General features: G+C 41.7%; 1 long non-coding RNA gene across 1 annotated transcript; it reads right to left on the reverse strand.

Moving 5' to 3' along the window:
• Positions 1 to 465: 465 nt before the first annotated feature.
• Positions 466 to 4,854, reverse strand: LOC117415470 (uncharacterized). Its single transcript, XR_004662537.2, has 3 exons — positions 4,329 to 4,854; positions 1,637 to 1,778; positions 466 to 1,477 (listed from the first exon to the last, which is right to left on the reverse strand). It is a non-coding gene; the product is annotated as an uncharacterized LOC117415470 (long non-coding RNA).
• Between the last annotated feature and the right edge of the window lie 6,873 nt (positions 4,855 to 11,727).

Consider the following 11,727-nt stretch of genomic DNA (forward strand, 5'->3'; position numbering starts at 1 on the left):
GACAGGGGCCTGGGCCGCTGATGCCTGTTTAGCCAAGAGCTCCAGGACCTGGGCCATCTGGGCCTTGAGGTCCATAATGTCCCTCGCCTGCTTAGAACGCTTCACCCGTCTCCCCTGCGGAGATGGGGAGCGACTGCGGGCGGCCCGCTGACGGTCCTCCCGTGAAGGACACGGAGCTCGCCCTCATGGCTCTCTCTAAATGGGCCTGACTTTGTTCATTAGCACTGAGGCACTGCTTGCGCTGAACGTTGAACACTGGTAAATGCTAATGTAGTGCGTACACTCACTAGCGTTACAGCAAGGGTATTAACACGTATAAGCACTAGTATAGAACCAGTTTACGTGTGCACTATGCACTATGCACCGTGTATGCTGAGCCTTGTGCGCACAGAGTATCTTGTTTTTTCACTGGGTACCGTGCAGCACACATGCTACTTTGAGAGGGAAAAAGAGGAAGATCTTCCTGTGAGTGACTGTTTTATCCCCTCGGTAGGCGGGACCGTGTGCATCATCCCAGGAAGGGGCCTGTCGGCAGCTCTGGTATAGAGAGCTAAGAAATACCTACCCGAAGGACAGGAATATCCCATACTTAATGTAGCTGTGGTAGTCTTGGAATTGAAAGGGAATAAACAAGGTAATATCAGTGAAATGAGCTTCAGATCAAATTAATTTTACTCTACATATCACTGAAAGAATAATAACACTTGCATTTGGTTTAGTTTAGCTTTTAATCAAACTTTAGAATACAGATAATAAACACAAAGTGAGAGAGATAATCCAAACTGTAAAGTATAGTGTAACAAGAGGAACACATTGTGTTTAAACAGCCCAGGGGAATTCACACAGCACTTTCTTCCAAATCGTGCTTCTTCCCAAAACAACATAACATAAGCCACCATTTTTAACCACCTCGTCTGATCTTGCATTAGAGATTTCACTTCAGCTCTATAGCCAAGTGGTTGCATAAATTATCAAAATCTGAAGATAATGAGAGAGCAGACATGGAATTAGGAAGCATGAAAATCAAACTTTTAAAAATCAACTTTCAGATGCTGAACAAATGCAAAAAAACCCCTCTGATTTCTTGGGTCACATTATCCTGAACCTGTGGCATTCATAATTCTTCTTTTTTTAATATTTCAACCAAGTTCTTTGTTGGAACTTTCTGAATTTAAATAGCACAATGCTTGCAATCAGAATATATTACATTCTGGAAAATACTTAAAAACTAGTTACACGCCATTACTTTTTAGTACTCTCAGAATTATTATTTTATGATTTGTGATTTTTCCTAATCGGAGGTAATGTAAGAATACATATAATTTATTTTCTTCAACAAAAAATTAGCCTGCACTCAAATTTTAATTTTAATTCTTTAGAGGAAATACAAACAAACATGTCTTCGTTGTTCTTGCAAAGCATCTGACTGTGCCTCAGATACATATGCGTTGTTCCAAATTATCCAACCGATTACTGCCTAAAAAGAAAAAAAAGAGATTACTATGTTGCACAACAGTACAGCCTCAAGTTGTTTATGAAAAATGTAATTAATTAGCAATAATCAAATATGCTGTATAACTGTCTTTTGTTTAAAGTACACAGAGATATGATAGAGGAAATAGTTTGACATTTATACCATCATCTCATCTCATTATCTGGCTCAGTTCGTGTGACTCTTTAGGGTTTTCTTTATCTTTAGCAGGTCTCAGTAAGCACCCAAAGCACCCTGCGATCATCCAAATCAGAGCGAAAACAACAGAAATTACAGCACCGATAACCTAAAGAAGGGGAGATGGAGAGAAAACAAATGCAGGTTATAATAAAACCTCGCTACATTTCTGAAAGCCATGAGGACCAGCCAGCCTTCACATCCCACTTTTCAGCTCACTCAACCCTTACTCTAACCCTTCCCCTGCCCTTTACTCTATTTATACCTGCGACCTCCAGCACTGCTATACAGCAATCCTGTCTCCCAGGAGGGGAGGACGGGGAGCAGGAACGTTTCCACCTTCCAGTCCTCTAGCCAGTCAAGATGAGCTTCATCCAGTACTTCAGCATCAAGGGGATTGACTACTCTTCCATGGATAGAGAACCGAGGAAGGGGATTGACCGGTCTCATAGGGATAGAGAACCGAGGAAGGGGATTGACCGGTCTCATAGGGACAGAGAACCGAGGAAGGGGATTGACCGGTCTCATAGGGATAGAGAAGTGAGGAAGGGGATTGACCAGTCTCATAGGGATAAAGAACTGAGGAAGGAGAATGACCAGTCTCATAGGGACAGAGAACTGAGGAAGGGATTGACCGGTCTCATAGGGACAGAGAAGTGAGGAAGGAGAATGACCAGTCTCATAGGGACAGAGAACCGAGGAAGGGATTGACCGGTCTCATAGGGACAGAGAAGTGAGGAAGGAGAATGACCAGTCTCATAGGGATAGAGAACCGAGGAAGGGGATTGACCGGTCTCATAGGGACAGAGAACCGAGGAAGGGGATTGACCAGTCTCATAGGGATAGAGAACCGAGGAAGGAGAATGACCGGTCTCATAGGGACAGATTATGAATCCATAATCTAAGTGATTACAAAAAAAACTTTTCGTTTTCAGCTTGAGTTTGTGTTGCAAATGACACCATAATGAGGCAGAAAATTCACTTTACCTACAGCCTATCTGAAGAAGATGATCTGACCATACCTTCATGTAAAAGTGAGAGTACTTTGAATTACCAGTCTGAGTTGTCATCCCTTCATGTCAAACCAAGACTTGTTTGATTATTCTCCACGGTTTACCAATCCAACAATACAATAATGACATGTTTCATGAGGTACAGTTCACAATCAACTCAGTAATACAGTTTTTGAATGATATCTCCTTAACTATATTTTGCTGAACTTTCTATATTTGTACATATGTTCATCTTATTTCTGCACTTCACAAGAGCGGTTTTCAAACTCCTTAATTAACACAGGAATCCTGTGTGCTTCTCATTACTGTCACATTACAAACACAGACCATTCCTGCAATCTCTACATTAACACAGAAATCCTGCGTGCATCTCATTACTGTCACATTACAAACAGACCATTCCTGCAATCTCTACATTAACACAGGAATCCTGCGTGCATCTCATTACTGTCACATTACAAACACAGACCATTCCTGCAATCTCTACATTAACACAGGAATCCTGTGTGCATCTCATTACTGTCACATTACAAACAGACCATTCCTGCAATCTCTACATTAACACAGAAATCCTGCGTGCATCTCATTACTGTCACATTACAAACAGACCATTCCTGCAATCTCTACATTAACACAGGAATCCTGTGTGCATCTCATTACTGTCACATTACAAACACAGACCATTCCTGCAATCTCTACATTAACACAGGAATCCTGTGTGCATCTCATTACTGTCACATTACAAACAGACCATTCCTGCAATCTCTACATTATCACAGGAATCCTGCGTGCTTCTCATTACTTTCACACTGCAACAAACATTCCTGCAATCGCTACTGTGACAAACGGTCGGGTTTCAGTGCAGGAAGAACGTAGGCGGTTACTGATATTTCATCCTCACACTCATTACTCATTACAAGATGAATGAATGTTAGGAATGTCTATATTCATACCATTAAGAGCAGTTTTTTTTATTACTTTAGTGAAATCAGGTCGTGCAAAAGCAAATCTTCTTAATCAATGCAGATAAAAAAACAAAACATGCTTTTCATTTGAATGCAATGTTAAATAGATTCTCCTCCAAATAAACACCAAATAAACCAGAACATGGACAAGAGCACAGCACTTATTCTTAATGTTGGGCATGATGGAAAATAAAAATCAGAAAACTTCTGCTCTGGTAATCAGCAAGAGGCAGCAGTGTGGAGTAGTGGTCAGGGCTCTGGACTCCTGACTGGTGGGTCGTGGGTTCAATCCCAGGTGGGGGACACTGCTGCTGTACCCTTGAGCAAGGTACTTTACCTAGATTGCTCCAATAAAAAAATGAACTGTATAAATGGGTAATTTTAAGTAAAAATAATGTGATATCTTGTAACAATTGTAAGTTGCCCTGGATAAGGGCATCAGCTAAGAAATAAATAATAATAATAATATGGCAATGTAAAACCAATAGAACTCTTGTCTGGATGAATGAAACAAGCACTTTTGAAACTCAAGTTGACTTGAATCTTCCTTGTGAAATGAACTGAAAGCAAACCTGAAAACAATCAGTTAGTTTGCAAGTGAACCACAATTCAAATCACTCAAAGTGAATTAGGTGTGAAAGTGCCCTTATACAAGAAAAAGTTCAATATATTTTTTCTTACCTGAGATTTTACAGTATATTTTTTAATAAGATCCAGTGTTTCATTTTCTGTCATTGCTTCATCTTTCATATTGCACGATTGAGCCAAGCCTTCAGTATGTCGGGACACATTGAAAGTGCCTGTCCCATAAGCTTGTGAACAAACAAAGTATCTTCCATCCAAAAAAATTATGACGAGCCAAGCCACTGCTGGAGCTGATGCAATTAGGATGCGTCTGCAGCAGTCTTTAATGTCTGTCCACTTCTGTGATAACATAAGTAACAAGACTACCAGTGCTGGCATAATAAAGACGCACGCGCTATATACAGCATTGCATTTCGGTAAACAAGGACAGCTAAAAACAATTTCCAAGATCTTTTCTAGTCCCACCTCGATTGATGATACAATAGCAGGTGGAAGCATATAGTATACTTTTACCAGCTGTTTAATTTCCTCAACAAATTTCCCACTCATTGTGATAACGAATGCAAACAGTGAAGAGAAGACAATTCCACAGCAGTAGTAATGTCTTGCTGTAATGACAGATCAAGTCTTGCTACAAATAGGAGGAGCCACAATCTTAATTTAAATGACAGGAAATGGTGGGATGATGTGTGCAGATCAGCTGGAAGGTGAACATCATGTGCATTCAATGTGAGATTAGGGCCCTACACCATACTGTAGGTACGTTTGTGAATGTACTGAGTATGGTTCAGTTACCCAGCTCACATATCCCCACTACATTTCCTTTTCATACTGGATGTATACTGAGTAGACTTAGGAAAAAAGTTACTGTCCTTGCATTTGTACACATTCGATGACACTCTAAGAACTCGAAATCACTGTTAAATAAACATCAGTGCCAGAAATGTATATACTGCACTCCGAACATCTGAACGAGTGATATGTTTTCTGTGATTTGCAGCCCTCATCTGTCATGTTCAATTCCCCTCGTGGTTTTGGGTTGCAGTTATAGGCTGTTTGATTTTACACTATGCCTCCCTCCTAAGCTGAACTGTGGCCAGGGCCGCAGTTGCCTGTCTGGTCCATAATGAACCTTGCCTGCTTCGAGCACTTCACCTGTCTCGCTTGCGGAGATGGCGAGCAGCTACGGGGGGCCTGAGTGTGGGGAATGTCCAGCAGGAGGTCCTGGGACAGTCCATGGAGGAGGGGCTCTGGGGCTCCGAGAGCCGCTGACAGTCCAATCACAGGGGACGCGGAACTTGCCTTTGTGGCCATTTCCAGCCTGTTCTCAGGGTTGAAAAGCCATGCAGATGTTACAGGCCGCCTCACTCTCAAGGGCCAAGGTGGCATGCTGGACGCCCAAGCATCGCGCACACAGAGTATGCCTGTCTTCCTGAGGGATTTTAGCCCTACAGGACGTGCAAGAATGAAACCCGGCCTTGCTCGTCATCACGGTGGAGTATTCAACACAGATTGCACTGTGTATTGTGTGCACAGTGTGCACTGAGCACCGCGTGCATCGCTTGTACCAAGCGTATCAGGCACTGATTGCACAGCGTATCATGTGCACTACGTGAACCGAACACTACGTACACCGAACACTACGTACACCGAGCACTGCATGCACCGAGCACTGCATGCACCGAGCACTGCGTGTGTACCAGAGAGCCCAGGCAGATATACGCACCGAGGCACTAGCACTGTGTGCGTTGGGCAGGCATATACCATAAGTAATGTTGGTGGTCGTCTTCGAATTGAAAGGGATCGACAGCAACATGGATCGGTTTGTGGAATGGAACGGTATCATTCAACACCCGACCGTACCATAACATCAAAAGTGAGAGGGGGGAAATGAAAATCATATTTCCTGAATTAAAACCATTTTATTAGTTCCCCCAGTGTTGAAGGCACAAACATAATACCCATTATCACTGATTAGCAGTTTCAATCCAGACAGAAACACACATGTGACCCGCGTGTGCTGAGCTATATATTCCATGTCTCCCTATTCAGTGCAATGGAACGGTCGCAAGTCACTCTGCCTAGGAACGACTTCAGGCAGCAGTGACGTCAGACTGTTATCTTTGGGGTTCAACTTCTGTAAAACTAGGAGCCCCCAAAATATATTAATACCAAGTTGTCATTGTATTTTATCATGCTCTTAATTGTATTAATACTTGTACTGTGATTCTTAAAATGTATTTTTGTTTACGACTGTAAGTCTGCTAAGAAATAAATAAAAATAATACACCCTAGGGACTCTGTGTATGCCGAGCATAGTTTCTTAATTTGCTATACAGTTTGGAGATACAGGTGTATATAAAGCGTCTTAATCATTTCTAAAAAAAAAAAAAAAAAAGACACATAGCTGTTTTTTAAGCCACTTTTGGTTTGTTTTGCCTGTCAATCCGACCACATATAAAATGTTCATGCATACTGGAGGGGTTTTACCCCCCTTCTGAGCTGATTGTAAAATCAATTTTAAACAGAACCTTCGCAGAAAGATGCACACACACCCCACGTGTATTTATTTATTTCGCTATATAGTCATTTATGGGTCTGCTCATACTGTAGTTTTTAGATGACTGGGTGTGAGGAGCCTTGTGTTAACAATGGGAGAACTGGGCTGACTGGGGAGGTAACTGCTGCCTATTTCCATTGTCTTATTACTGTGTTATTACATTATGGACAGCAGTGGTGCTCTGGCTCCCTCTTGTGGCCAGTGTGAATGATGGCAGTGTGTGCAGCTTGACAGGGCACTGATGCCTGTTTCCAGGCTATACAAACACAGAGAGGGATTCAATCAAACACTAAGTTCACAGTTTAATAGAAGAGTGGATTAGTTCTATTTGTATATGTGTTCTAAGTGCTGCACTTCTGTTTCAATAAGTGTCACAGACAGTTCTATGAGATCTGAGCTGTGAACACAGGTGGGACTTGATAGGGTTGGGTGACTCACAGTACAGTTAGATTATCCTTCCTGTAGTTTTATGTTTAGCCTCTCAGTGCTTTCCTGCTCTCTAGGAGGGGCATTAGAAATCTGCCTGTTCAGAATGAACTGGCCCATAAGTGTTGAGACATGTGTGCCAGGGAGCTGCTGCACACATAAGGAATGAAGGAGACCAGGTGGGTAACAAGGATGACACAGGAGGCAAGACAATGAAGAATAAACTGCCTTCAATAACGCTGATGTGCTGCTCCTTAATAAAAAATAAGATTTCACTCCGAAATGTATGAATTCCTCATTTATTTATTTTTATTTAAATTTAGACACTTTATTTTTTATTATTATAAGTTATAACCTGAGTTAGATAAAGAAGCCTCACAAACTCAATCTTCCATCTATTTGAGGTGCATACCATGTTAATATATACAATTGAATTTAAAGAATGGTTGCACAATCAGAAGTACGTTCCTTTCATTTTATTTCAAGCAAGATACAAAGTCAGTTCTCTCAATCCAGTGTGTGAGAAGTGTGTGTTTCACAGCGGTTGAGACAGGCAGGCAGGCAGGTGAGAGGCAGAGAGGGAGGCACAGAGACACAGGCACTCAGGATTTATTCACACACACACTCACGTGACGCTACCAGCTATGGGAACTCATGGAGGACATACAGCCCAGTGTACAAAAAGCAAAGCAAAACATCCAGAAACTCCAAATCAAAGTTCCAGTGAAGGCGGCGTGCGCTGCTCCTCTAAACGGAGGCCCCGCTCACACAAGTCCTGTGGCTTTGCACAGTCAAAAATATAAAGCCAGACTCCACACAGACACAAACAGACTGATTTTAAAAGAGGCAAAATAAGAACCAGGTCCCGCAGTGATTTCCAAAAGCTGATGTGGGGCACTGAGTTTTTGGCTTTCAATGGGTTTCTAGTAAACGAGTCATGTAAACACTTAGTGAACCTTCAACACATCGAAATAAAGGGATCTGGAAACATTGAAATCACTTTGTGATTATTAGTTTGCTGCTTTTGAACATCAGGCTGAAAGTGTATATAATACACATCTCTGCAATATTGTGATTCAGGCTTTACTGTTCTTCATGTTTAAAATGCTGTCTAGTGGATCATAACATATACAACAACACTGCCATCAATACTGTATTAAACAAAGCATCAATCACCTTTCATTGGTTATCAATAACTCATTCTAAATGCATCACTATTAATGAAATAGATTATAAATAACTGAACAAAATATTACATACATTAATGAAAAAACAACCAAATTATAAAGGAGACCAAATTCTAAATGATAAAAAGCTGCCAAATCCAGTTCCTCGCTCATCCCAATTGGTGACAGTGTATTCAGGGGGTGTGTCCAAAAAGACTCCCATTGAAGTCATTTTGTATGTAGGTCTCCACCTCTACGATTCACAATCACTTTTTCAATGCCAATCCATCTGAAAGCAGGGACGTTATGGCTTCTCTCCATGAAATGTTTTGCTGCAGGTGAAGTTTCATCTTTTTGTCTAATTGCACTCTTGTGCTCACTCAGATGAATTTTTAATTGTTGAAGTTTTCCCCACATATCCTTTCCCACACGGGCATGAGAACAAGTGAAGCACATTAGTACTGGTGCATGTAATACAAGATTTAATCTTGAAACGTTTACCTGTAGTGGGATGAACGCAGAATCACATCGAGTCAAATTCTCTGCATTATGTATTTATTTATTTCCTTTAAGGGAAATACAGTGTGTGATTTTCTTTATTTTCACTTTGTATTTTAGTTTCAGTATCTTTATCTTTTCCTTACTGCAGAATAATCAATAATTATATTTTCATTTTCATTTGAAACTAAATTAGTAAATATAAATCCAATGACAGCCCTTCAGCCTCTGCAATGTATTAGAATACATGAATAATCAAGATATTTACCAGATTGATCTTGTCTTTTATTTTGAGCCCTTGTTATTGAGCTCAGTGTGTTTGTGTGCAGTTGAGCTCCTCCACAGGCCGTGTCCCGTTTCATTGCCTTCACCCTCAGCACCTGCAGTAGGTCCCAGCTGCAGCAGTGCAGTCGCTGTGCAGTCCTGCTGAGGGAGGTTTTTGTACGGGTGTGTATCACTGTGTGAACACCCAGCTACTGCTGGGGTAGTGTAAACTCTGACAGTAGTAATCTCCTGCATCTTCAGCCTGGACTCCACTGATGGTCAGAGTGAAGTCAGTCCCAGATCCACTGCCACTGAAACGAGTTGGGATCCCAGACTCAAGGGTACTTGCAGCATAGATCAGAAGTTTGGGAGCTTCTCCAGGTTTCTGTTGGTACCAGGCTAGGTAGTGGTAATTGCTAGAAGTGTGCACTGCGGTGCTGGTTTTACAGCTCAGAGCGACTGTGTCTCCTGGGAGAACAGATTTCACTGCTGGAGTCTGAGTCACAGTATACTGTCCACTGGATTCTGAAAATAATAAATAATAATATAGAACATTATAATAAACAAGTGAATTGAATTATGAAAACACATATTAAATGTCAAGCCTTTTTCAGTTTTTCCTCTTTAATTTCAAAACTTATACTGTATATTAAGAAATGTCCCACAAATAGATTTAAAAAAAAGTGTTTTTCTAAATGATTCTTACCCTGAGTGCAGATGACAAGTGCCCAGATGAAGATGCTGATAAAAGTCATTGTTGTTGTGGATTCTGTTGCCATGAAGGGCAGCTCTCAATCATGAAGTGTTAAACTCACAGGGCTATAAACACTCCCAGAGCACTGAAGCATGTGCTGCCAATGCAAAGTGTCTTTTCTATGCAAATTGTCTTCCTTGGCACAGCAGCCACTTGTAGCCAAGCAGTGCTCTTAAGTTTAAACTCTTCTCACTGATGCAGTTTCTTTGCCACTCTGAAAAAAATAGCTCATAGTTTTGTTTGTGTTGAGTTTGTACAAACACAGCTATTTCTCTCTCTTCTCCCTTCTCTCAAGCAATTCATTTTAGCCACAGCTGTGATTATCTAGCTTTGTTACACAGTATCAATAATTATTAATTGTAAAATATTAAAATCAGACCTGCAGGTTAACAGATCCATCATAAACTTTGTGAAATCAAATCCATTCAATAAGCAAACATTTTGATTTTGCACATTGCTAATGTTGAGTGAAAAGTTTCCAGTTTTTTCCTGTGGACCCCCTGGACTGTCTCTGAGGACTCCAGGTTAAGAACCGCTGCTCTGGATTAAAGAGCATCATTTTATTACTCTCTCCCTCTCCCTCTTGTGGTCACAGAGTGTAGTGCAGTTTGTGCTGTTTGGTGTTTTCTCATTTTAAGGTTGTGGAGAGATATTCTCATGCCATAAGAGACAGGCTCGGCTGACTCAACTTACCATGAATTTTTTCAAAGAGTAAAGATCAGGAAAAATCCCCTAAAAGATGTATTGGCATCTTGATGAATTCAGCGTTTTAATTGGCTGAGAGACTCTAATTGATTTATATTGTCTTTTGAGCTACTTTATTATTACTTTCTTTCTTAGCAGACACCCTTATCCAGGGCGACTTACAATTGTTACAAGATATCACATTATTTTTACATACAATTCCCCATTTATACAGTTGGGTTTTTACTGGAGCAATCTAGGTAAAGTACCTTGCTCAAGGGTACAGCAGCAGTGTCCCCTACCAGGGATTGAACCCACGACCCTCCGGTCAAGAGTCCAGAGGCCTAACCACTACTCCACACTGCTGACACTTTGTGTGACTCAATGACCTAATAAAAGTTTAGTCACCCCAGCAAGTTAAACCAGTTGCCTCCAGATTGTTTTAATACATGCACTCCTTTTCCAGTCGGCTCCATAGCGTGGAACACTCCCTGTTTTTCACAGAACAGGACAGGTATAGAAGCCTCTAACCTGTTCTTAAGAGCGTGATTATGCACATGTTACATAGGATAGCTCCAGTCCTAATACATTGAAACCGCACTCCAGCGACCCCTGTGGTCTGGCCGGGCGCCTGCGGGCTTCCTGTGAGCTGCTTGAGAGCTGCGTTGTCCTCCGACGCTGTAGCTCTTGAGTGGCTGCATGGTGGGGCTGCAGTGTGAAAGGAAGTGGGAGTCAAAACACAGTGTCAGCCACAGCCCTTACATCATAGCACTGCTTTACCTGGTCAGCAGCCAATTTGAAGTTCTCCCTGACAAATTGGTGTACCCGCTCAAGAGACTGCTGCAGGCTGTCAGCGTAGTCCAGAGGATCCTCAAAGATAAGGATGTATCAGGGGTTCCATAAAGCAGCCTCAGTGGTGAATGGAGCTCCTCTCCAAACATCAGGAGTGCAGGTGTACTCTGGGTTATTTCATGTTTAGCTGTTCGACATGCAAACAGCAGCAAAGGGAGGTGAGTATCCCAATCCCACTGGTTCTGCTCTACAAACAGGGTAACTGGTTTTTGAGAGTGTGTATGTACCTCTCCACCATACCATCAGACTGAGGCCTCAATGGCGTGGTGTGTGTCTTCCACACACCCAGAA

Source organism: Acipenser ruthenus, chromosome 32 (genome assembly GCF_902713425.1).
Source record: "Acipenser ruthenus chromosome 32, fAciRut3.2 maternal haplotype, whole genome shotgun sequence".
In the NCBI taxonomy this organism is placed as follows: Eukaryota; Metazoa; Chordata; class Actinopteri; order Acipenseriformes; family Acipenseridae; genus Acipenser; species Acipenser ruthenus.